Here is a 26,722-nt window from a genome sequence, read left to right on the forward strand (position 1 = left end):
TTACCATCTCCAGGTTATCAGCTCCAAACAGGCCCTAATAAAACACTGAATAATTAGGAATATGAAAGATCGTAAAATAATTTTTTCTTTGTTTTTATTTGATTCTATAAAAGACACTTTGATATGAATGAGGAAACCGCTTCAGCTGTTTTTGGAAAACTTCCTCCCCTTTAACTGTCTCCACTAATCATACGTCATCAGTCCGACCAATCAGAAGTGGTTAAAGTCATCACTTCCTTGTTCAAATTCTGCTCATAAAGTCTCTCATTTCCAACAAAAAAAACAGCTAAAGCTTGTCTTTAGTGGTGTCGCTTTTCACAGAATCGAGGGTCAGACTGTGGAACAAGTGAACAAAACAATGAAGCTCAGAGAAGCGAATCTTTCTCACTACATCTCCCATGATGCATTGTGTTAAAGTGACAGCGTACAATGAGTCTTTCCTGTTAATGGTCTTGAAACCACAACAAGCTCACATCAGTTTTTCAATCTTCTTCATGAACAGCCAAACATCCCAGAGTTTGGTCCAAGTCATATTTCTAACTGAAACACTTTTGTAATAAGGTCTGGATTATTTTATAAATTAAATTTCAGAAGAAGTAATAACATTTAAGAAACAGGATTAAGGCGAAATGGCCAACAGACACATTTAAATTAAATTGAAACAATTTAATCATCTAAAAAGAAATAAAACAGTTTTGTGAAAGTTTTCGAAGACTTCGTCTTTGATTAAGACAAAAGAAAAAATAATAAAACTTCAACATGTTCACCTTTTGTGTAGCTACAGAAAACATAAATATAATGTTAGTCTTTTTGTGTAAATTTTATCAAAGATATTGTGATCACACAATTGTTCAAAAATTATAGTTGCCTTTGCACCAACATTGAAAATAATATTTAAAATCTAAATCATTTTTTTAGAAAGAATTTATTTCTTTTTTTTGTGAGGTAAAATAAAATTGCATGTTAATAAACTGTAGGGAGAAAACAACTAGGGGAAAATTTCAAATAATTTAGCTGAAAATTATTACTGAAAACGAACTTGACTTTTATTACAACTTTTAGAAAAAAACAGCTGCAACTTCCTGCTTTTTCTGCCACAATTATCAAAAAAATGCATGTGAGATTGCGGAGGAACTGTACATCAATACAGACTTTGTATGATTATGATTTTCTATACTACGTATTTGACGAGTATGACAGAGTTTCTCCTTTTTTTAATTATTTGGATGCTGGTGTGCCACAGGATTTTTGTAAAGGATAAAGTGTGCCTTGGCTCAAAAAAGGTTAAAAAACACTGCATTAGACAACTGAGTATTCTACATTATCATTATGGTCTGTTGGAATGACATTTGAAAAAACAATTATTTACTTCCTGCTTGATTTTATACCATTTTTACCAACATAAATGTGTTCACATGTGTGGTTTCAAACCAACATTGCTGTAATTCTCAGTACTAGATAGATTTTTCAAGACGTATCGATATCGTTTACATCCCCTGGAATGTATAACAAAGTAGTTAATATTGTGTACAAATAACTTTTATTTTTCAGTAAACAACACAAATAACCAGGTCTGGAGGACTTAACAAGGCAATGTTTAAAAATTCGACATTTTCCTCTTTTACTTGCTCTCACATTAAACAGCCCATCTGTGTAAAAACCGCTGCCTGTTTGTGGAGAGAATGGCTTTAAACAAGCTCTGAACGGACAATAAAAAAACAAAAATATAAACGAGAAAAATCAAAACCAGGCTAATTCGGAGTGCAAATATTTAGTTTTGTGACTATTCTCAGTGAGCGCTTGCACCTCCTCACAGATGCACATCTGTCAACACAACCTTTTCCAACTTCTCATTTCTAATATTGTTGGTACTTGAAATGAGTTTTCCTTTGCATCACTTGCAGGTTTTAATACCTCAGACAGAGCTGACCTTCATCACACACAAGAAGCAAACTCTGCTTACGTTATTTCCAGCCAATGCTGAAATGCCAAATGCAAACAGTAGTTTTGGATTTGACTTTTTAAATTGTACAGCACATTGGTACAACATTAGATCTTTTTACAGTTTTCCTCACTAAGGTAGTATTTAACTCCTACAGCTTGAACTGAGGAATCCACACAGCCAATTTTCTTTTTTGAAATAGTGAGATAGAGCAGGAGGGATAAAAACAGAAAAGAACGGTTTCCCTTACACATATTCCAAATTACAGATGAGAGCTGGAATTTTTGTAGGAGTTGGGGATGGGACATGGATTTCACCGTACAAAGTTACACAGCCAAGTTGTAACCTAATAAATGTCTCTGTTACTGTTTCAAGCCACTGTTTAGATAGCATTGTTATGACTTTTGCAAGTGTTTGATTGGATCATAGCATTAATCTGCTTATTAAATTTAAATCAATGTTTACTTTGAAACCCCTAGTTGTGAGAGTAGAGCCATTCACGTTGGGTCAGAAAGCCCAGGTTGATAGTGGGGAGTCTGCTAGCAGCCAAAGCAAGTAATACATGGACGGATGGAGCTACAAACCATCCATTCATCCATCCATTTATCCAGCCATCCATCCATCCATCCATCCATCTAGCCATCCAGCCAGCCATCCATCCAGCCAGCCAGCCAGCCAGCCAACCAACCAACCCCATGATCCGCTGAATCATGGGTTGCTGGAGCGAAGGTGGGGTACACCCCAAACAGGTCACCAGCATTGACTGTATAAGAGAATTGGACTTAGTGACCCCTCCCCCCGCCCGCTCAAAACAGGTAGTCCCAAAAAGCCCAAATTCTTCAATGGAGAAATAAACAGTTATTATTTAGTCATACCATTTGTCAGATCAACCATCCTAGCTCTGCTACCTTTTTTTTAACATGTTCTTGATAATCCCCTTTTTTCCCACTATATTCTTTTCTTTATTTCAAGCTTTTTAAGTTATACACTGGCCAATTAAATGCCTCAATAAAAGCATGTGGTCTCATGTTGAACAGTCAAAGCATTTGATTGGCAGATTCTCTTGCTTTCAAGTGGTAGAGGTGGAGCCTTCCAACAAGCTCATTCTTGATTGGTGAGAGTGGTTGCCATAGAAATGTTGACTCAGACCAATTACAGTTATTGGCAATTTTTGATTTTTTTATTGTGAATGTTGATTGAATTGACTTCATTTGGTTGGAACTGGAGATGAGTCACTTTCTACGGGTGATATCACACTCACTCCTTCCAGTTCTCATATACAGTCAATGGTTGCCAGTCTGTAGCAAGGCAACACATCCCACATTCACACCAGGTGACAATTATAATCAAAACTCCATGCAATTTTCTGCTGTAGATTTGTCATTGTAATGTATATTGCACATACATGTTCTAAACAGACATTTTAAAGAAAACTAACGAAATCCACCATTTCTCCCCAGAAAACAACAAAACCAAAACATTATTAGTCAAGCTGTTGTTTGTTACCGGCGGTGAAGCAGCTGCATTGCAAAGCAATGACCTGCTGTCAATACCGGCAGTGAGGAGGCTGAGGATGAGGAAGGAGATATTAAATCCTGGCAGATGGAATCAAATAAAGGCCCGGTGCAACACATCTGTGACAGTCGGCACCGGCCGATCGCGGCCATAGCAAATTACTGGCATTGAGGAGGAGATCTCACACACACCAAATGTTACAAAGCAGCACAGCTTTGCTTTTAAAACGGCTCTAATCTGCATCATGACAGCACTGATATGAGCATTTTCCTTTGCAACATGGTCTGTTTTATGAAACCAGCAACAGGTATCATTTTCCCGTGAATAGAACCTAGAACATTCCTCGACGACATGCCAATTCCTTGCCAACTGTCCAGTTTTCATGTGTAGGCTATGTTGTCTGCATCCGCTTGGCTAATTAGGACAGTCACGGCAGTGTAGGTTTTAGGGCAGATCAAACAGAAGTGTGTTGATAAGGGAAGTCGAGAGAAACTAAATTCAACCAACTCTGTTATATCACAATCCCTGCTCCTTTAACCTGATTAAAACATTTCAACAAAAGCCTCGCTTGCCTACAGAGGTAGAGCCGTAGTTAAGCTCGGTGTAGAAATATCACAGCTCCCTCATTAGTGAGAGGGGATTTCAGTTTGAATATCTCACACAGAACTCTGAGAGATGCGGCTGTATTTACATTTAAAAGATTCAAAGTGGCCGTCTGAAGCTAGCTACCTCTTCCCTTAATTGCTGGCTTCAGTTGTCCATGAATACATCCACTTTATTGCTGGCTCTCATTACTAGACCGTACAGAAGAAAGTCTCTTTCTCCTCTGTCTCCATCCAACCACCCCCCCGCCGTCACTTAACTCCCCCTCTGTCTCCTCTCCGGCACGGCAGGACCACATCAGAGTTCTCCCAGTGGCCAAGAGACACAAACAATCGAGAGGGATTAGACTGTAATCCTGTTTGTACTTTCATCTGCCACATATTCAAAGAAGAAACTCTGTGAAGCATGGAATTCTTCAAGGATATGCTCCATGGAAAAATAAGAGCAACTGGTGTAAACAATGTGATACCACGAGGATTACGCCTTTTAAATGAAAGGCATACAGTGAGCTTGACAAGCGATTTAGGTTTTTTCTTTGAAAAAATAATTTTCCTTTGTTGTGGATTGAAACAAAGAAAGATTCTGTTGAAAAGTTAACTGAGGGAGGTCACTTTCCATCAAGATCTGCATTGTTTGTGTCATCTTGACCAATTTTTAGGAGATCTATGTTTGCATTTTAAGGCAAAAATCCACCAAGATCAGCCTAAACACCCCTTCAATTAAAAGGTTTTTTAACACGTTCTTGTGGCATTTTACTCATGATGGAGGACGTTTCGGAAGAAAGTTGTATGGTTAATAGCTTCAATATTGCTCACCATTTTTGTTGCCTCCTTATGTTAGGTTGGGAGGGGTGAGGGGCTGGAAGCTAGGAGGAGAGCGTGGGAACAGCTGTCATTTATGGATGATGGGAAGGGGGGTGGGCTTACTCTGCGCCAACGGACACTATTTCTTCATATTTCTCCGCTTAGAGGGCTAAATGTAGAGGTAGGGAGAAGCCATAGGGGTAGGGAACGATTTCGGATTCTGCCAATACATGACACAGGTTTTTAATTTTGGCTAAAAACGACATCATCATAATTAAAAGACCACCCGGAACGCTTTTACAATAGATCAAAAGATGAACGGAGAGATTTTAAATGTTTGAAAACTGTTTTTTACCAAAATCTGTTTTACTTTACCGACCAAAGTAAAGTTTCTGTGTCAGCAGATTTACCTCCTATAATATTTCCTGATGTATTTTTAGAAAATGCTTTAAAAGCGTTTTGTGACCAAGCAAAGATAAGGAGAAGGTTTTTGGTTGTTGTTTTCTTTTTCTTAACGTTTTCTTCCTGCGCTTTTTAATGTCCTCACATGTATACATCGCTTATATTTTTGTGTATTACTGAACAACAACAAAAACAGAAAAATTCAGAAAAATCCTGTTTTCCTTTTGCTAAGAAGCAAGTAATAATAACAAAGCAAAAAAAACTTTCAGTTGACCCGTACTATGCCTGGTGTGATGTAATAAAACAATAAATGATAAATTGTTATTAAATTTGTAACAGGTATTGCACTTTGCATGTACACATAGTGGTAAACAGTAGGGATGAAGCATTCAAATTCTCCACGATTCAGTTCAATGGTGTCACATTCAGTTTTACACACAGAATTGTGGCATCCCTACCTTGTCTCTCCTCTTTTGATGTTCCAGTGTTTTTTCTTTTTATTTTACAATGTTTTTACTTTTTTGAAGTGTGCATAGACTAAACACGTGATGGTGATGAATTTTACTTTTCATTTGATTGTTTGTCAGAGGCAAACGGATTTGAACTTAGATTGTATATGTGCTTTTTTTAAATCACACAACTATAAAAATGTAAAACTAACCTTTACAAATTCATGGAACCTCACAAACCAGACAACAACAATCACATTTTGAAAAGTTGCCGCCCATAACATAGTACTTAAAGTACAAATTACCAGTGCAATTCATCAATGTGAACTTTGTGGTTGGAATTAAAGCGTAATGACCAAAAATATTCAGATGCTCAAGCATCAGAGTTTTATTAACATTTTACAACATAAATAGGTAATTTTTAATATATTTGTTCTAAAGTAGTCAGAGAATTTCCCTTGTAGGTCTACTTTTCAAGGATAGTGTCAAATCATTATTTTTCATTCATTCATTCATCTTCTTTACCGTTTCTTCCCTTTCGGGGTCACGGGGTTGCCGGAGCCTATCCCGGCCACTTGGGCGTAGGCAAGGGATTTCCTGGACTTTATTTTTCATTATTTTTCAATGAAAGCTAAATTTTACAAAAAATCAGTACTTTTGATAGATATTTAGTTATACATTAAATAAGACTTTTTTTTAATTCTTTCTTTTTCATTAAAAACAATAGGTGTAGCAGCATCACATTTCTGCAGCAATGCTGCCAAACGGTTCATGTAACGCCTGTGATCCCACAGTTCAGCGGTGAGTAATGGAAACCGGTGAGCATCAATGCTTCATTCCCACAGGGGAGATTGAGACTGCCATATCAAAACAGGAATGACCTTGTTTCCCTAAGCCCTGCTTCCCATACGCTGCACCCCCCCAAACACACACATTTACTGTGTCATTCAACACAACCTACACATTCACACACGCTGCCCCAAACACTATTGTATGCACAACCAGGCAGATTCAAATGTGGCATTTTTGGAAAGGAAAGCTTAAAAGGATCATATAGGTACGGATTAGTTAGTGTCCTTAATGCACATAGATTGTATGCATGCAAACTCAACCAACCAGAGAAGCAGAATTGGTTAGGATTGCATCAGGCAGACCTGTAGTTAGATCTCATATCTGTAGCAGGAGCACATCCTTTTGTCAGTGCAGTTCAGGCTGTGTTGTTTAGCTGTCATCACTTTGACTGCCCCAGAGTCCTGGGATTCTGGTGGAGGTGATGGCTGTCAGTCAGCCTAAGAAAAAACCTGAACAGGCTCTGATTAAGTCAGTGGAGTGTTAAAGCTTGCTAAGTGCACTTCAAACTGATTCCTGCTGTCACTCTATGTTTAATTTCAATTTTGAAAGAGATGATGACGGCACTGGTGGATGTTAAGTTGTTTAACTTGTTAACGGTTTGATTTTAATGGCTTTCAGTCGTTGTTGTGAGTAGGAGAGCTGGGACAGACACCCCACTACCTTGTATAATAAATTTAAATTGTCAAGATACAAATTCAGGAAATCTCTTGGACGGAGGTTTCCTTTCTTAACCATTGTGCTATCCTATGGGGTCCTGATGATCCGATCCTTACATTGACGTCTTATCCCTACGATGACAAAGGTGGATAAAGGTGAAGATGATAATCCATGGACACCAGCGATTACAAATTATTGAAGAAAAAAGGTTTACCTCACTGTTTTGTGGGTCTAGATGACCCCAGTCCCAATGTTTTGCCAACCTAACCCCTCTGAATTCGCGAGCTGACAAAAAAAAGGCAATCAATCCATGAAAACGGTAACACAGAATGCTTCAAAATTTTAATCCATATTCAAGAATTTAGACTAAGTTTAGCTTTTCACTGAAAAGGAAAACATCTCTTTATGGAACCAAATTTAAATCGTGCTCGTTGATGCTGTTGTTGTTGATGCTGCTGCCACAATGTCGTAAAGGCCTTAGTAGTCACAACTGCCCTCATGGGTGGAAATGGGCTGTCTGCAGGTAAAAAATGGGCAAACTTGCATGGGTCAGGCAGGTGGCCTGCAGAAAACATCAAGGTTTCAGGCCTTAATGTGAGCCATAGAGAAAAATGTTCATGCACATGTTTTGATGTCTATCGATGCAAATATGCAATAAACAACTTTGGCTTTTTAAATGACCTCAATTTAACATCTATATGAAAGCAAAAACCCAAGTGAAATTTGTTTTTCATAGCTGGAAACAAATTCAGTAAATTGAGTAAGGGTCAATGGCCGACGAAGTATGCATTATCACTTTTTAACGCACGCCGCGGAAGCCTGAACCGTCCGACGCAAAGCGTTATGAGGTGATAATGCATACTTCGAAGGCCATTAACCCACTTATACCATGGTCACTTACAAAAGAAATAAACAGCAAACCGTTTTTAGTCCTTAATTCTTTTTTTTTCCAATTTGGATCGCTTTTCTCACAAAAAGCGGACTATTTGTTACGTGGTGCGGCACAACACCACGTGACAAATAGTCTGTGTCGCGCAGCACCACCGCTGCAGTCAAGATTCTGCGATATAAAGTGACATATATATGCTGATCTTTCCGATGGGTTGAATAAAGCATCAGTTCAGAGAGAAAGTTCACCTTTTACTGCCCGTTTTTGTCCAAATGATGAAGCAAAAGGTTGTTTTAAAGAAGCCGGCGCAGTGATACAAAACATTTAAGCTAGGTGACCGGAACTTCTTTTTTCACCGTGCGGTTATCCTGTGGTATATCACTTTTTAATGCACACCCAGCAGCCTATCAGAATCGAGTATTCACCCGGACCATTCTTTAATCCTGTATAATCCACTATAATAAAGAATTGACTGAAAATTTATTTTTTATTATTATATTTTTTTTAAATATAGATAATATCAATTATTTTGATATGTATTATCTATATTTTATTTATTTTATTATTTTCTAAACGTTTCTTCTCACAACAGTGTTAGAATTATTTATCAACCCATTTTGCATTGTTTAACACAGCAAGTAGTCATTAAAAAAGAACAAAAATAGATGAGTTACTCTCACCATAAGGTTTTGAAAATCAGCAAAACTTTTTCTGCCTTGAAGCCATTTTTTAGATGAGCAGAAAAAGTCCTTCTACTGCCTCTAGTGGAATGACGATGAACTACAGGACAGAAAACATGGACCGAGTCATATACGGTGGGCTTTGAATGAAAGTCTGGATCATGCAAATAAGTTAGGAGCCTCAGAAATGCATATTTAAAAGGATATTGATGCTTAGATAGGTGAGATAATGAAACACATACTGACATTTTTTTCTTTTCATCAATTTTACACGAGCAGACAAACACAATGTATTGCTTGGTACAAGCAATCCATTTTATGAAGTCTCAGAATTCTTAGGGAACTTTTACTTTTAAAGTGGATGTAGTTTGACTTGGCAGAGGATGATCACAATTTTAGTAATCCTTCAAGTAAATAAAGCTAGCAAAAAATGATTATTATGGACTGTCTTGAGTGTTCCCTCGTTTATCGCGTAGGTTATCTAAAAAAGTAACCTGCGACATGGTGCCCCCCCTCAAGGGATTGTAGATATTTTTAAGGCTATAAAATCTCCTCACTAGACAATTAATAGACTTTTCTCAGACAGACATGAACATTTTCACATATTTCTCCCTTGTTTAAACTGTCAAAGTTCAAACCTTCTTAGAAAAATGGGTCTAGTAAATGTGCTGAATAAAATCTGAACTGAAGACACAAATGAAATCAAAATGACTTTATGTAGCACTTATCCTGCAAAAGCACAACATACAGTGCTTTACACTCAAACAAAACAAATATAATAAATAACATAAAAGAAATATACTAATCAAAAAATTTGTCTGCAACAAATTTCAACTCTTTAATTTTGTTAGCTGTTTTAGCTTTTCTTTTTTGCACCATCTTATGATTATTTTTTTCTTTTCTGACTCCTAGGTTTAAATTTTTTCCATGGGTCCAGGCACAACCCGATTCCTTTGAAAAGCAGTGATGGAAGTGAGTCTTTAATGGTGCCACATGCCATTTCAGCAACAGTGCGGCTTGCAGGCATGTCAATTTATGGCTCATGACACACATATGTATAATTTGTAACCAAAGACTTCCTCTCTGCCTCAGTTTGCTCAGAACTCTCGGACACGTCATGTTGCTTTAGGTCAGAGGTTAAAAAAAGGAAACATAAGGAATGCCAGCAGAGCCAGAGCTGTGGGGCTTTCATGGTTACCTCCACTTCTGAGGCCAGGTCAGAGCAGATGTGGAGAGATCAACGCTGTGTTGTCATTTTTACAGGAGGGATGGGCAACAGCAAACAGCCAAAACACAACGGAAACAATTGTTACATTTACATTTTTGCAAATAAGAAAAAGGCCGAAACTCCTCCTGCTTTGCAAGAAGCTAGTCTTTGCTGGATGTGACACTTTTATTGCCCCATTGACCATAAACCCCACAGGGGCAGGCCTAGACACAGTTACATGCCCCACTGGCCGTCCACGTCTTTTCAGAGATGTAAAGTTTACGTTTTGTGTGAACATTTTAAGCGTGCTCACTGCGCATCTTTGAAGCTCATCAATCAGGGATCCAGGGAAATGGGAGGATGCTGACAAACTTTTTTTGGAAATATTCTTTTAGAATGGAAAAGAGAAAATGTAGCAAAAACAAACAATTAAAAAACCGAGTTAAGCCTTCCTGTTTGTCCCCTAAAGAAGGACAAAAAAAAAAAAAAAAAAAAAATAGCACAAAATCTCACCAACTTCTTTTGTCTGGTTTCTAGTATAGATATCGTACTACACTTAAAGACCCACTCCGATCATCCTTTGATCTATTTTCAAAGCGTTCTCATTGGTCTTATGATTCTGCGTTTTGTAGCCAAAATCTAAAAAATTGTCGTTTTCTAGAACAGTCTCGGCAGGAGTTCATTTGAAATTCACCTCTGAGTTGTGGGCAGGACCGTTGACTGTTTACACTGTCTCCCATTAGCTCACAGCCCCTCACACCCCCAATCTAACATTAGCATTCCAACAAATATGGCAAATGATGTTGGAGCTACACAGCCGTACAGTTTGGAGCCAGCTCAGATGAAAAAAGCAAAGACGTACATGGATCTATTTGTCTGCAAGTGGATGCATCAGAATGGAGCAGAACGGAATGGAGCTTGTGGCCGGTCCACTGTATCACCTATTCATCACACTTGCAAGCTTCTTCCAACGGCCATTTCCATCTACACCTGTTTCAGAATTTGAATAAAGAAATACTCAGAAATACAACTCTGAGCTACATTTTCTTTTTTCTTTATGTCCTCCATTATGAGTAAAATGTGACAATAACACATTAAAAACACAAAAAAACATAATTTCGATTGGAATGGATCTTTGCTATAAGACTAAACTAACTTTCTAGTACTTTGTCTGTTAGATTTAACAACTTGCTTGAAGACAATAAATCTTAACATTTGAGTAATTTGAGCATAACCTAATTTTTTAAGTAATATCTTTGGTGAAGCTTTTTTTCTTTAATTAATATATTTAAGAAGAAGTTTCAATTGTGAAAGGTGAGTGTTCTTGTTTCAGGAAATAGACTTGCTAGATTTAGGGAAACTGGAAAGTTGTTTTGACTCTGTACAAATGCATTTAACAGCAGTAAAACAGAAGTTTCAGATAACTATAAAGACATTTCTCTATAATTTTGGTCTTACTTTACCAGGATTATGGTCTAGAGCAGTGGTCACCAACCCTGTTCCTCGTGTGCTACCGCCTGGTGTAGGTACCATAACCATTCGGCCCGCAACAACCATTTGGGGTCCTTTGACCAGTGCTGACGTCACATTATGTGATTGGCAGCCAGCACTGGAGCAGCCAGTCCATTCTAACAGCCACAGATCGTTTTACAAAGTGGGTTGTGGCAAAATCTCTCTATAAACATTACAAAGAATAATGTCAGACACAAACATAACTTATGTTACAAAAGAAAATGTGAAATGAAAATAAGAAGAAGATCTCCACGCTACGTAGTTTGTCCAAGTGGGGTTACCGTAGTGTGACGTTATCCTCAGTTGAAAGGACCCCGCACGGTTATTGCAGGACAAGTGGTTACTGTACCTACACCGGCTTCAGTAGCTGCTGGTCAGTTGGATTGAATCAGCCCAGTTTCTGGTTAACTCAACACACCTGATCCAGGTGAGCAGCAATTACTGCAGCAGGTTTAGCTGCAAAACAAGCAGAGCGGTAAAATTCATGGGCGGAAGAGGGTTGGTGACCCCTGATGTAGAAGGTCTACAAGGATAGTTGGACTGTTGTTGAAATCAAATCCATCTAGGTGGAAAAGTGTAGAAATTCTATTAGTTCTTTTGGCAGACTTGTTCACTTGCAACAAGTAATTGTGAGGATTGTGCACTTGGATTTGTCAGTTTTACTGTCCTGGTTCTTGTAATGTTCTGTTTTCAATTTTACTCCCTGTCAGTCAACCCAGGTTTCTGTTGGTGATCATCCACAGTTGTTTTCATCTCTGGTAATTACCCTCAGTGGATTTAAGTGTCTGGTTTTCAGTTCTTCCTTGTCACATCATCTGCTTTGCCCCCCTTTTTTTCTCTATTGGTTTTTGTCATGTTGAAGTTTATTAAATGTTCAGGTTTTTGACACCAAGTCGCCTGCATTTTGGGTCACTCAAGGCAACCTCATAACTTATAACTGACATAACTTTGCCACAGATTTGATGTGTTCTATTTTTACAGGCTTTTTTTTATCTGTTCAACTGACACAATGAATTCTGACAAAAGAATCATCGGAAAAAACTTTTAACCTAGGAACCTTTTAAGTGAACAATTATCTCCAAATCCTTAAGGATAACACCAACGTTGTGTAAGTTCTGGCAAAAAAAAAGTGTACAAGATTAAAACTTTTCAACCTTTTTTTCAGCACTTTATTGGATGAAGAGAAGTGTCTTCTTTGAATCACCGTGTGGTAGCTGTCACAACAAGGGTGGACAATGGGGCGGCCGTGGTGCAGCGGTACGGCGGTCATAGATGGGTTCGATTCCCGCCTTGCACGCCCATGAATCGATGCGTCCTTGGGCAAGACACTGAATCCCTCCTTGCCTCTGGTGGTAGGTGGGCACCTGTGTTCAGCAGCGGAGACGCCACCAGTGTATGAATGTGTGTGTGAATGTGTGTGTGACTGGGTGAATGGGTCTGTGACTGTAAAGCGCTTTGGGCCTTGTAGGTAGAAAAGTGCTATATAAGTATCCGCCATTTACAATGACACACAATCTGCTGATGCTTCCAGGCTCTCTTTGTTCTTCCATTTACTCTGCAACAACATCTGAAGTCCTCAGTATGAAGTAGGTAATACACAATCATTGTACATTTCATGTGTCTCCCCAGTAGTTAACAGTTCACACTCATGTCTACACACTCTCCTGCTCACACACAAATAGAAATCCCTACAGAACAGTCTGGATCTCCAAAGGATGGAACAAGATTTTTTTTCTTTCAAAACTACACCTAAACATTCAATGAAATGTAGATCTCCAAAAATCATTTATTCACATGTTTTTATACATAAAAACTTTTAAAATATTATAAGATTTTAGTATTGCTTTCTTTTCTTAGGTTTCCAGGTCTGAACTCAACATCTACTTTCTAAATACCCACTGGCATCAGATTAGAAACTAGAATATCTAAATTCATCTGTGTGCTGGGAAATTTTAAAAGATTATCGCAAATGTAATTTATCCTTATGCACTATAAAAAAAATAAAGTACGCTTAAGAAATAGGATTAAAAATTTGAGTTTTCACAAGATTTTTTACAGTCCACAGCTAGCTGCAATGAGACTCATGCCCTTTGTGTAAGACCTGCAATGAAAGGGAGGATGTTTTTTTTATGCAGTGATTTGGAATCTTCCCCCTTTATTTCCATTTCTTCAACAGTGACTTATTTAATCAACACACAAAGAAGAAGAAGCTGCTACCAGAAAAACACATCTTTACAACACGAGGAGCTGCATCCAGAATGCCTCTCCACTCCATCTGCTTCACACACAGAGCTGCCAGCCACAGATCTGCAGCACCACACATACACTTTACTCCAAACTCAACCAGCAGCACTTTCTGCTGCACATGTGCAGTAGGTGTCTGCTTTTATATAACAGTCCAATTACATGTTCATGATAACTGAGTATTGAAGTTTGTTCACCCACGATTTAAAGAAATATGCAATTCTCAATTGACAATTGAACTTTGAATTTGATCATACAATTTAAAAATGCATTTTGCAATTGACAATTCAATATAAAAAAATTACTATTCAGTCTGACATTTTAAAAAATAAACATTAAATCAGTTGCATTTTACATTGTCATGTTTTGTTACCATAATTTAAATGCAAATGGATTTGGTAATTTAGAATTTAATTTGCGATTAAGCCATGCGTTTTGAAAATGCACGTTGCAATTTACTATACAATAATAAAATAGACATTTTGAATAATTATAAGCTTTAAATTCATTTTAAAGTATTTTGAAAAATATTGCGTTCTAATATGCCATGCTGTTTTTGTTTCAAAATTCAAATTACTTTGCAAAGTAGATAATTCATATTATTTACATTTGAATTGTTTTATTGCTTATAAAAATGTTGATGTGGTTACAAATTGACATGTTTTATTTAATGACAATTTTAATACAGAAATATGTGCTTTATTTTGGTAAATAATGACTAGCACAAACCAGTTTCAGTTTTCAGTTTTGAGCAAGTGCCAGGTATCTGAAGAGCCAATCAGACGAATCAACCGATTTTTAAACATTTTTTTTGGGGGGGGGTGTATAATGTATTTATTTATTTATTTTTATTAAAAAAAAACTATTTTGTAACCTCCAACATGAAATATTTGTGAGAAAAAAAAGAAGACACTGAGTTTGTATATGCACATGGACGCATGTACATCTGCTCCATGATCCACAATACAACCAGGTTCAGGAAGCAGTGGTGCCTACATGTCACACTGAGGTAATAAACACTCAGTTGTTGGACATTGCAGGATGCAATAACAACATCTGGCGTAAAAACAAGGTATTTTTTTCTGGCTGTAAGCTCCCAGTGACGGTCAGCTACCATGCACAGGGTGCGCTAGTACACGAGCCTGTAGGATGTCCACACAGACTATGCTTTTACTCATTTCTAACAGTCAGGCTGCAAGTAAGGAGTGCGCACAACAAATCAAATCAATCTTTCTTTATATAGCACTTTTCATACAAAACGTAACACAATGTGCTTTACAGCAAAAATAAATTGTAAATAAAAAAGGAAAGCAAAAATGTTAAATAAAAATTTAACCCAACCCAGGGACACACAGACACATACACAACCTCCAACGCCCTCAACTGATGTAGATAGACTTACACGTAAACAGCTTTTTGCACAGTGTACAGAATTTGGGTGGATTAAAAAAGAGAAAAATATGATGTCCCTGTGTCTCACCTACTTCTCCCTTCCTTACCCTTTCGTGTTGTTTAAGAGTTCACTTCGACTTGTCGTCTCCAGCATGCCTGTTGAAAAATGTGCTTAAACATTTTCGCTCTACGGGCTCGCCAAGCTGTCTACCACTATAATATTTCATGTGGGCCACCTGCGTGCGTCAAACAGGATTGCCCATTTTTCACCAAAAGACAGCCTACTCATCCTCTACTCCTGAGGGCAGTTATGGCTACAGCTTAACTCAATGAGCTTCAACCATGTAGCTTAACAACCTCAAAGCATCACGCAGTTCCATAGCTTTGCTGTTATGCGTGGCAGGTATAGTTAATTGTCTGTCAGACTCGGCTGCTTATCTTCATCCAAATTGTTCCTAACGTCTGTCCTGCAGATGCAGAAGTTGATTTATCTGGGAACACTGCAACTGAAACAAGAGCAGTTATATTTTTTGTTTGAAATTTTATTCTTTCTTGAATTGATCTCCCCACTGATACCAGTCAGCACTGACGTCTCAACCAGACAAACAAAAGTGACATACATTTGTCTGAAACACTGACAGTGACTAATGGCCCATTCTTGTCAATTGTTTTTGCAAAGAATTCCTTCTGATGTCATGTTGTATTTTTCCGTCACACATCCCTTAAGTCAACCCTTCTGACGTGGTGCGGTCTGTCTCAGGTACACCTGTTCTAGTTCTGCAAATTAGCACAAAAGGTAGTAATAATCTGTGCCTGTGGGGGCGCTGTGGGGATAGGTTCCTGGGAAGTGATGATGGTACAACAGACCTTGGTTGCGCCTTTATTGTACAATAGTTGTTTGAAAGGGACTTTTGAAAATAGCACAGACTGCGTGTGTGCATGTGAGTGTATGTGTGCATCCATTGATGGGTGTATTAAAGCAGTCTTTATCCCCTTTCATCGTGCTGCTCTTTATGTGCACCATGAAACTCCCGTTCCACAACAGTCTAATATTTGTTCTGTCTCTGATGTGCCTTCAGAGATATTCTTAGAGTCAAATCAGAGGGGGAACGGGTGTCTTCGCGTGCACTTTGAAGGAGTGAGACGGGATGGCGTAACATCTCGGTAACACTGCAGAGACAGATGCTGTAACCAAGTTCTAAACGTTAATTTTTTAATTGTTACCAACAAATAAAAACTTTAACAGTAGATATGTTTAATTTATTGTTTACATTGATGTCCAAGTTGGCTCAGCTCATATACATTGATGTACTTATATACCTGTAGATAAAGACATATAAAAGTGCCCATACACACATATATATATACATATTTACTGATACATACATTTCACTAGTATCAACCAGTTATCTGACATTTTAACAGTCACTTGAATTTTTTACAGAACGGAATAATTTAATATTTCTATATAATTAATTACAAAGTTTTGTTTGATAAAAAGAATGACATCTCCAACTTATATTAGTTCTTACTTTACATGATTCAAACATGAAAAGACCTCTCAAACCACAATGTTCCTCTCTTCTTTAAAAAACGACAACAACTGCACTATTGAGGAGAAACTAGTTTGCCCTTAAGGGTACAAAACCAAATTTCCAACATACTTACATAAACATTTTAATGTATTTGATCATTTAAATAGTGCACTAGTTTCTTTAAAACCAACTCAAATCATGACTCTAAATGTTTATTCATTGGATTATTTCACTAAAATACAGGAAGTATCATAGAGTTCATATTGAATCTACGTCAACAAAATTAAAATGTGAAACTTTAAACTATAGATCAGACACATCCATTCAAGCAGCATATTACCCATGGTGCCGTGCTCAAACACGAGTTCAGTCTGATTAAGTTTTTGGGTTTGTTTCCATGTTTTTTTCAACACAAGCTCCTGTCTCTGTGCTCAGGTCTGTTCATTTGTAGCTTTGGTCGCCTTTACTTTTTTCTTAAAATAATCCAGACTGATTACAGACATGAATCAAGTGTTTGATCTGTTGTAAAATTGTTCCCAGTGGTCTTTTAATTATTGCAATTTTAAACCAAAAAAAAAAAAAAAAAAAAAAAAGTCTGCTCATTTCCCATGATGCTTTTGTTCACACTCTATCCTGCTGCCCCTCACACTCCCAAGATAGCATTAAGTGGTCCTATGAAAATGGTGATCCATATTTGAGTTATCCAGCTGTACAGTTCTGAACCAGATGCCAGCTCAGATGAGGACAACAAAGACTTGCACGGACCTATTTGTCTGCAAGTGGATGCATCAGAATGGGGCACAAACCGGTGTGCTCATTCACTAAAGTCAATGAGCACACCAGGGGAGGACGTTTACCCTCCTGGGGGGTCATTCCAAAGCAGGCAGAGATGGAGCAAAGACAAAGCTAGATTACAAGTCTTTGTGCAGAAAGACAGTTTTGCCACCTTTTTATTTATTTAAAAAAATATGTTTCTCTCCTTTTCAAATGTATTCATGTGCTTATTTTACTTTTTGTCTGTTAAAAAAACGTCTGAAAATTAGTACTAAAATAACTTCAAAAGAACTTTTAACCAATCAACAGAGTTTTTAAAAATGAAGCCGTTGGACGTGTTTGCCCCCCACCACCTCGGTTGCCTTGCTGCTCCGCAGCAGGAGGGCCTGTAATCCCAGCAGCACCATTGTGTTGACCGGCAGGTATTTCCCTCGCCGCCACTGAGCAGCAGCCTCAGCTGACTGGCCAGGCAGGGGAAGCGGGAGGAGTTCCCCTCTAAAGGCTTGACTTTTCACTTCCTGTCTGCGGAGTCCAGCTTCTGTTGAAACGCAAAACAAGGGAGCAAAGCTTATTGTTAGTGGTAAAGTTTTCCCTTCGATAAATATTTCAAAGTCTGCATGCTCATATGTTTGGCTAGTGAAGTCCTGAACATTCACAAATGTTAAAGACAACCACTTAGTATCCAGCAGTTTTCTATTCAGACCGGTGAAGGGGTCTACTTATTTAATCTGGACTGATCTAGCCTACCTAGCGAGTAGTTAATGCCCTCTATGTGTGTGTATCTGTGTGTGTGTGTGTTGGAACTGAGGCCCCTCTCTAATACCCATAGTTGCAACCTTTAGAGAAGAGGTTTCCAAAGTGATTCAGGAGGTTTATGGGGGCCCTCGAAAGGTTCACACTGGTCCTTAAGCTCTCTCTTTATTTCCTGAATGCAGCATTGGTTGCTACCTCAGCAGCTTCTGTGCTTTTGAATTTTTTTATTGAAAGCAAAATAAGTTTGAAATGAGTCACTGTTTCTGTTCTGTCTTGTGATGCCTAAGAAAAAGCACCAGATGTAGAAATGGAGGGCTTCTGTAATGTGTACCATTTTTCTCAATAGGAAACAATACTTGGGTCTGGGAATTAAATGCCAAATCAATCAGCTTCTTCACTGAGAATGTGTGTGATCTTGATGAAACTTTCATGAAATAGATGTACAGGTTCCGTTACAACAAAGACTTTTCCCCTGTCACATTAACTGCTAAAAAACAAACCATTCTAGCAGGTAATGTTATGACAAAACTATAATCTACGGTGGCCCATCAGCAAATCACTGAACGCAAAAACACATTAAAGATCACAAACAAAGCATTAAAAACGTTTTAGAAATCAAAACAAACTTTCAGAACCAAAAGCACAAAAAAATATTAGAAAAACAAAAGTAATTTCAAGAAATTAAAATTAAATGTGAAAAAATGAAACAAAAACCAGCTTGATAATGGACTTCTGGTTGAAAAGGTGAACAAGTGTCATCTTCCAATCAGCGATGTCCCACAGTACCTTATTTCACTTTCTTAAGCCTTGTTTCCACTGAGTGGTACAGTCCGGTCCAGTTTAGAATGGTCCAGGCAATTCAGGTGAGCCTTTCTACTCAAAGTTGGACTGTCATGGTGCGTGCGGTGGGTGTAAACCGATTGCGTAGCTTTGTGTCATAGTAGTGCGACTACAGCTAAGGCAAAGCTATCAACAACAACAACAATGGAGGTCATCCAGCAGCTCATTTTTTTGGCTTTTGGTACTTTGTGGATACAAAGTATTTAATGTTGTTTGAGAGAAGATAACAGTCAGCAAAGAAGAAAACAGCCGCTTTCTTGATGCTTTTTTTTGTTGTTGTCATAAAAGTCTTCAGCCAATCAATGGGTTTCAACAGTAGTTCCACCCTAACAAGTCCCTTCCATTATCTATGGCTCTACAACCGATGGTGGCCCAAATATGGTATGATTCGGTCCGGCTTAATGGGTCCATTTTAGAATAGAAACGCTCAAAATTCCGGACCATCAGTGGAAATAAAATGCTGTGTTTCCTATTTTGAACATTTCCTTTTGAGTTCTAGAAACTTATTTTGTTTCCCAAAACATTTTATTTTTTATTTTGTCTCATTTTTTTGGGAATTATGTTTTGGTTTCTAGAATTTTGCTTTGATTTTTAAAATTAATTTATAATTATGTTTTTCTTTGTAATAATCATTGTGATCTTTAATAGGATTTTGCATTGAGGGATTTGTTAATGTGTTTTGCACTTCAGGGCCACTGTGGCGTTGTGCAAATGCAAAAATAATTAGTAATACAGGTCAATAAATAGAGAAACAGTTATTTCACCATTAAAAAGAAAGACAAACTGAACAAAATATAATCAAAACATGAAAGGTTTTTACAGGTTATGTAATAATAGGTAAAACATGTATATTGTGGTTGACTCTTTAATTTTTTGCATTTTTTACTATGAGTTGCATAGGATTTCTCATCTAAATGGTCTGTAGAGTTTCAACAGTTTTGATTTAGGTCGAACTTCAAATGCCGTTCAGAGTCTAAACATCCACAAAGATTTAGATTGACTTTAATAAATCAAAATGCAATAAAAAAATAAAAAAAAGAGTCCATGACTTTATCATGGTAGCTCATGATAGTATTTACAGCATTCCTTAATTTGTAGGAGGGACAAAAAAAGGCAGTTTCTGCTAATCATACAGAAGAATTTCAAAGATATGAGAACTTTGTGGAAGTATTTAATACAAATTGCATAAATTCTGAAATATTTAAAAGTGATCACAATGACAGCATGTCGCTACAGATGCTTCAGTGATCTTGCAGGTCTGTTAACTTTTTGACATCATATTAATGCAGAAAGGCTGTTTCAGCAGCGAATGTATAGAGTGCAACTTTTTAAACAGTGGCACACCACTGCGATGGCTTGTTAGGAACTGTGGCCTTTAAAGCCTTGGTGGGGTTCATTTGTCCCTCCTGCACCGCTGCTTTGCCAGTTGGCAGGGTCAAGCCAGGAAACTGTCAGTGTCGATTGAGCTGAGTGGTGGAGGCTCAGCTAAAGAAGCCTTGCTATAGTTCCAAGGCCCACCTCTGTTTCCAAAGCATGGGAATAAAGAGCTCTGCATTCCACAGGTCTGATCTGCCAGCTTTCCTCTTGCCCGCAGTTCACAGGGAGCCCTGAATGAGATTAACAAAAGCGTTCTGTTGGACCCCTCCTGGCCGGCTTCCACATCAACAGCTCGCAAGGTCAGGGGTCACACTAACTACATTCATTCCCAGCAGACCCTTTGCTCCAAACACAAGCTGCCAGTCGCACAAACTCCCGGCTTTGCTTCTAATCCCCTGAGATATGTCTGATCTCTCCACATGTTTCTGCACAATTAAAGCAATATCACACCTTGCAAATGGAACATGGAGAAAAAGAGTGAAGCTAGACAAGGTGCAGCCACAAAGACAAGCAGGCCAATAGGACTAGGTGACTGCAACACGCAGAGTTATGGATGCATTGAATACTATTGAATGGCATCATATAAATTATATTAACATGTGGCCCTTCGGGAGAATGAAACCTGACTCCAGATACCTTATGAAACATAGCAAGCATATGGCTCAGTAGCTGACAGGGTACATAAGATTGTAATGAGACTGGAATAAAATCAGAAAGCACACACTTTTAATTTTTTGTAGCTCTGGATTTGACATTGTACTGAAAAAAAAAAAAATCTGCATGTTTTTACATTTTTGCGCAGTTTTTCTGTTGCTCCAGCAAAATAAATCTTATCACATCTGTTTTACATTTGTGTTCAGATGTGAAGGACATTCCTTAATGCCTGTATAAAAAAAAAGTAATAATAAACACGTCCCAATAATGAGCATTCTTTATTTCATTGTGAATCTAGTGATCTCCAGCATCGTCCTGTTTGAGATGTCTGCACTGCAAAAAAGGGCCGCCTACAAATAAGTCAAATCTTTTCACCCCATTGGCAGATTTACCTTAGATAAACATTATAAAAAAAAATTATTGTAATAAAAAAAAATCTAGTCACTAGGACATGTTTTCTACATAATAGGCAATTGAAAAACTCTTTTCACTTTACTTTCTTAACATTCAGTTTTTGCAGTGAGGAGTACAATAGCCTTCAAGGGAGGCAGGTCTTCATGTAAGCTCAAAAAAGCAATGTTGTTTTTTGAACCAAACAGTTATTCATCATTGGATTTTCATTATTCCAGCTATGAAACAAATGTTCAATAATGTTTTTGCTGTCAAGAGATGCTACATTAAGGTGGTTTTGGGGCCAAAGTACTTTGATGCATATTTGCAACAATGGGCGTCATGAGGTTAAATAAAATTCCAGGTTGGTCAGTGCTGATTTCATTAAATTAATCAGGTAATTAACCAAAACCACACTCAGGCTGGGATTAGAATGAACAGTAAACGTAGCTCAAAAGTCTATGTTGGAGTCTCAGAGTGCTGTGACAATTGTTCAATTACCCGTTGTAGCGCAGCAGAAGAAGTATTGGCCATAACTTAACCAAACAGGGTGTTTGTGCTCAGGCCAGCTGCTGCCGCCCAGTCCTTCCATGAGTCCATTTCCCTTCAGCAGCTCTGTTAGGCGGTTCTGTCCAGCAGCGATCACTGCGGTCGACTTCATTCCTCATGAGGGAAAGCTGGTAAACTCACGGCGCTGCTGTCTGCTCACCACCGTCTCACACCACCATCAGGACACAAACAGAAGTAAACGTATGCTTTTAGATGACCTGTGAGAAAGAGAAGACTAGTTAAAATATTTTCTTCCATGTATTAAATTACAGAAAAACCAAAACTTTTATGAACGGGTTGGTTACAAAAGAGCAATATGTCACATCATGTTACATATCTGTTACAAAAATGTAAACACTCTTTTATTTAAAACTTGTAAGTTAAGGAGTTTATCTTCTCATCACCGTTTCCCCAACGTCTTGGCCTCCTAACCTTGTCCTGCTTCGGTTCGTAACAGGACGAAGTGTTTTTCCATGAAAACGTCGGCCCCCCTTCATTCTGCATCTGAAACCAGTTGTTTTGAACAGTAGCAGTGAGATTAAGCGGAAAAGAGGGGCACGGGGGGGCGCAGGAATACAAAAAAGACATATAGGAAGTGGGAGATGTGGGTGGTTGGTGGGAAATGTTCACAGAGAGGATCATACCTTGCTTTTTTCCTCTGCCTGTATTTCTTGTCCTTGATCTGCCTGCTTTTCTTTAAGCTGGATCCAGAGCCCCGCCCCCCCGCCGCCACTGAGCCCCCAGCACAGGGGGGGTGGACCTCAGGCAGCTGCAGGCTCTTCTGGAGCCCTCCACATGAAGGAGGAGGGGACAGCGTGGAAGGAGGGCTGTAGTGCATGAAGCCAGCGTCGCGGTGAGACGTAAAAACTTAAGAGAGGTGGCTGATGACAGCATGAATGCAGCAGAGGAAATTGCATTCAGAGACACAACACGGGCGCCCAGAGAGATTGAGTTTCAAAGTGAGAAACAGAGTAGAGCATTTCCCAGTCGATCTGCTTCCGCAACTCAGGGCCTGTTTTTTTTTTTGTTTTTTTACTTTTTTTTTCAACTTGCTGATTTACTTTCTATAGCTTCTACTCAGAGACCTTTGCTAGACCAGACCCAGCTGTCATGAAGCAGAAGGCACACACCCAGGTATATCTATGCTCATATATGCGCTCACTTTTAGACTCACCAAATAGGAAATATTTTAATATGCAAAAAATGCTGACTCAACACAAAGCTGAGATTATCCACATTGAAAGGAAATTGAACTAATAGTTACAACTCTTTACCGCCCTGTAGTTTTTAAAACTGAAATAGATTGGAAAAATACTTCATTTTTTTATTAATACTTTTCTTTAATTCACCTATCTCACCAAAAAGGTCATATCATGATTTTTTTTCTGTTTTTTTGCAATCTAATCGTGTTGCTTTATAGAAGCAGTTAGTTACATTTTCTACATCTTCTTTTTCACGTCTCCTTTTTTTAAACTGAACTGATTTGAATTCTGAATGATTACTTCTTAGGAAATAACAATCGTAGATCTATAATCTATCTGCAACTATTCCAGCTTTGTGAACCCTGAAAGCATGATTATAAAACAAAAACCCAGTAAACTTTCCCAGCAGAACAGGAGCAGTGTATCAATATCAATAGCAGTTTCAGTTGTTTAAAAAGAGCTGACTGCTGAGCACATCCGTGTCTGTGTTCAGTTAATATGATGGAAATCTTTTAGAAAAACAAAACTGGGGTTTGTGAACATATAAAAGGGGTTGTGTCTTAAAAAGATCACACACTAAGCAACTTTCCATACACCTGTAAAGACGGTGAAACCTTAAAAACATAAGAGATTGTTGATGATGACAGCATGAATGCAGCAAAGGAAACACAACAAAATTGACGTAAAGAAATCTAAGATTTAGATCATCAGGCATTTGAAATCCCAGCAAACTAACTGAAGATCCCCCTACCAAAAAGTAGTACATTTAATTTATAATTTGAGTATAGCATGTATACCATAGACTAAGAATATGTGTTGTAGGAAATATACTAACTGAATACTTCTTCATACTAAATTGGAATATTTAAGTTTACAAAACTGACACAATATAAAAAGTAAACTTCTAGTACACAGCCTCACATTTAGTATAGACTCAGTATACTTGTAGTATTAGACTACTTATTGTTAGTTTTTTCTGTAAAAATCAATTGGAATAAAGCAATTATAGTCAATGAATCTCTGTCTGGTGTTCTTTGTTTTCTGTGTGATGGAGATGATCTTAGCTGAGACATGGTGCCTTATTTATAAATTGAATTGAGTTAAGATGGTGCATTTCTTCATGAGGATCAGGATCTGTATGTTTATCCTAATTTACCTCTGTTCTGATGTCTGCCTGCCATCAGACTGACAACACGACACAATTTAATTTCTCCTTATTTTTATTTTAGGTTCTGTTTGTTTATTCGTTGCTTTTTAGTGTTAGGATTTTTCTTATACCAAAAACTGAATTTAAGCTATTAGAAAATCATTTTTACGATGTTTTATGTCATAATTTATTATAAAACTTTGTGTTTTTAACACTAACAAAAGCCTGAACATGCTATCACTAACAGAAACTGAAAAACCGTTAATATTTGTATCATACTGATGAGCCTTGTGATTAAACCATCATTAGTGATTGAGTGTTAACATATCAAAGAGATGACCTCTGTAGCTGATAAAGGCTTTAATCAACAGCTGCAGACCTAAAATCAGTAAATGGCTTAGAACTACTTTTAGGCGCCTTTTCAGAATCTTTATGAGTCCCAGTCCTATTCACACACACAAACACTGATAGAAGCAGAGCTGCCATGCACCAGCGCCAGCAAGGCCAGTGGGAGCAGTGTGGGGTTAAGTGTCTTGCCCAGAGATGCTTCAACACTTGGGCAGGCAGAGCGGAAACAGAACGGATGTAGATGATCCTTGTATGAGCTCTGACATAACTTACATGTGAAGTCTGTGCGTTGCAGTTAGGTTTGGTTTGAATCCCTTCCCTAATAAAACATTTGAAAAGCCATGTTTTAAAGGAGACCGGATCAGAGGTAATATGGTCAAACACTGTCTGAGTACCATCAACAGAGGGCGCTAGGACTCAATTTGTGGGTACACTGAATTTCAGCTCAGTGAGGCCTGTGGGGTTTTTTTCTTTAAAGATTAATAATTAATGAGAAAATTGGAGAATTCAGACACCAGCAAACAAAAACAGAGTTTGTCTGACAAAACTGGATGGCTAAATCAGGCCGGTGTCTGGACCATAAGGTGATAAACAGCTCTAACTGTTCACATGTAGAGGGACTCCACATCTACACCCACCTCCCGTCTGCCTTCAGGAGGATTAGTCATGTGTCGGAGTAAGACGCAGTCAAATCAGATCAGTGCCTTTGAAAAATGGAAAAGACAACAACAAGAAGATCGTTCGCTGCCTCTTGTGCAAAGAATCGCAAAAACATTTCCCATAAGTAGCAGCCTGAACATGTACAACCAAACAGTCAAATCCCAGAGATGGTGTTTTATGATCTGCGTAATAACTTGTGTGGATCAGCACTCCCCGTGCTGATCCATGAATCCCTGGTAATCCCCTGGAGGTAGTGACAGCTGATTCAGAAATACCCCGGGCTCCATGGCAAAGGTAGACTGCAGCGCTGTCTTGCAGAGAGGTCTGCAAAGTCTAAATCAATTTTAGGAGAGAAAATGAGCATCATCTTGTAGGATGTATGTCAAGTGTGCGTGTGTGGGGGGGGGAGGTGTCAAATTGTTGTAGGGCCACTGGCTGGAGCATGCTGCATTAACTTTATGGACCAAGAGTTGGCTTGTTTTCACAATTTCTCTAAAAAGTTTCCTGTAGGAAAGAAAAAGTAGATAATTCATGCACCTAATTGGAGCCATAAATCCTCACATTAACCTCAGAAGAGGGCATGGCCAGAAGAAATAAGAGACAGATGAAGCAAAGAAGAAGAGACACGTCTATTAAAGTGCAGAGAGAAGAAAAAAAATCCAAATGGCAAGGATAGCAAAAGTGAGACAATGAAGCAAGCAGGAAAGATGTCGGTTCACACTGAGACATGATCCAGACAATCAAACAAAGAGGAAGGAGGGGAACCTCAAAGGGAGACAGAGTAGAGGAAACGAAAGGGTGATGGCTGGGGTGAGACAGGAGGCGAGAGGGGCCTGGTGGCAGGGCGCAGGCCTGGGTGGTGCGGCGCTAACAGGCCCTCGGGGACCCTGCGCTGCAGGACCATATGGGGAGCAGTGAAAGGGAGAGGAGCAGCGGGAGCCTCAGGCTGACAAGCCACTGCTGCCCCTGCTTCAGCTGTTCCCCTGGAGCCCCCGGGACCTGGGGATTAGATATACACAACAGAGACAATGCATGCAGGACAACACACACATACAGAGTGGACACCAGTGAAAAGAGTGCATCCACTTGGGGTGCAACAAAGACTGGGGGGGGGGGGGGGGGGAAATGGGCCGGAACACCAAGTTCTGCAGGCATGTTTAAAAGCAGCTGAAGCTCTGGAAGAAAAACTTTAAGGTTCTGCTGCCTATGGACAAAGTAAACTTTAGTTAAACGGACACAACACACAGGATGAAAGCCAAATACAATCTATTTATCCAGCTTAATAAAATCAACTTGAGACTGAACACAATTAGCATAAATGTTCAGTCTGACAAAAAAACACACAA

At 38.5% G+C, this 26,722-nt stretch overlaps 1 long non-coding RNA gene across 2 annotated transcripts; it reads right to left on the bottom strand.

The window, feature by feature from the left end:
• Positions 1-17,266: 17,266 nt before the first annotated feature.
• LOC110015651 lies at positions 17,267-26,472 on the bottom strand. Of its 2 annotated transcripts, XR_002290894.2 has the most exons (4): positions 22,664-26,472; positions 22,424-22,523; positions 21,972-22,237; positions 17,267-17,994 (listed from the first exon to the last, which is right to left on the bottom strand). It is a non-coding gene; the product is annotated as an uncharacterized LOC110015651 (long non-coding RNA). The 2 variants fall into 2 exon arrangements; XR_002290893.2 differs by lacking the exon at positions 17,267-17,994 and having other exon boundaries at positions 19,657-22,237.
• Between the last annotated feature and the right edge of the window lie 250 nt (positions 26,473-26,722).

The sequence above is a fragment of the Oryzias latipes genome, chromosome 9 (assembly GCF_002234675.1).
Source record: "Oryzias latipes chromosome 9, ASM223467v1".
NCBI lineage: Eukaryota > Metazoa > Chordata > Actinopteri > Beloniformes > Adrianichthyidae > Oryzias > Oryzias latipes.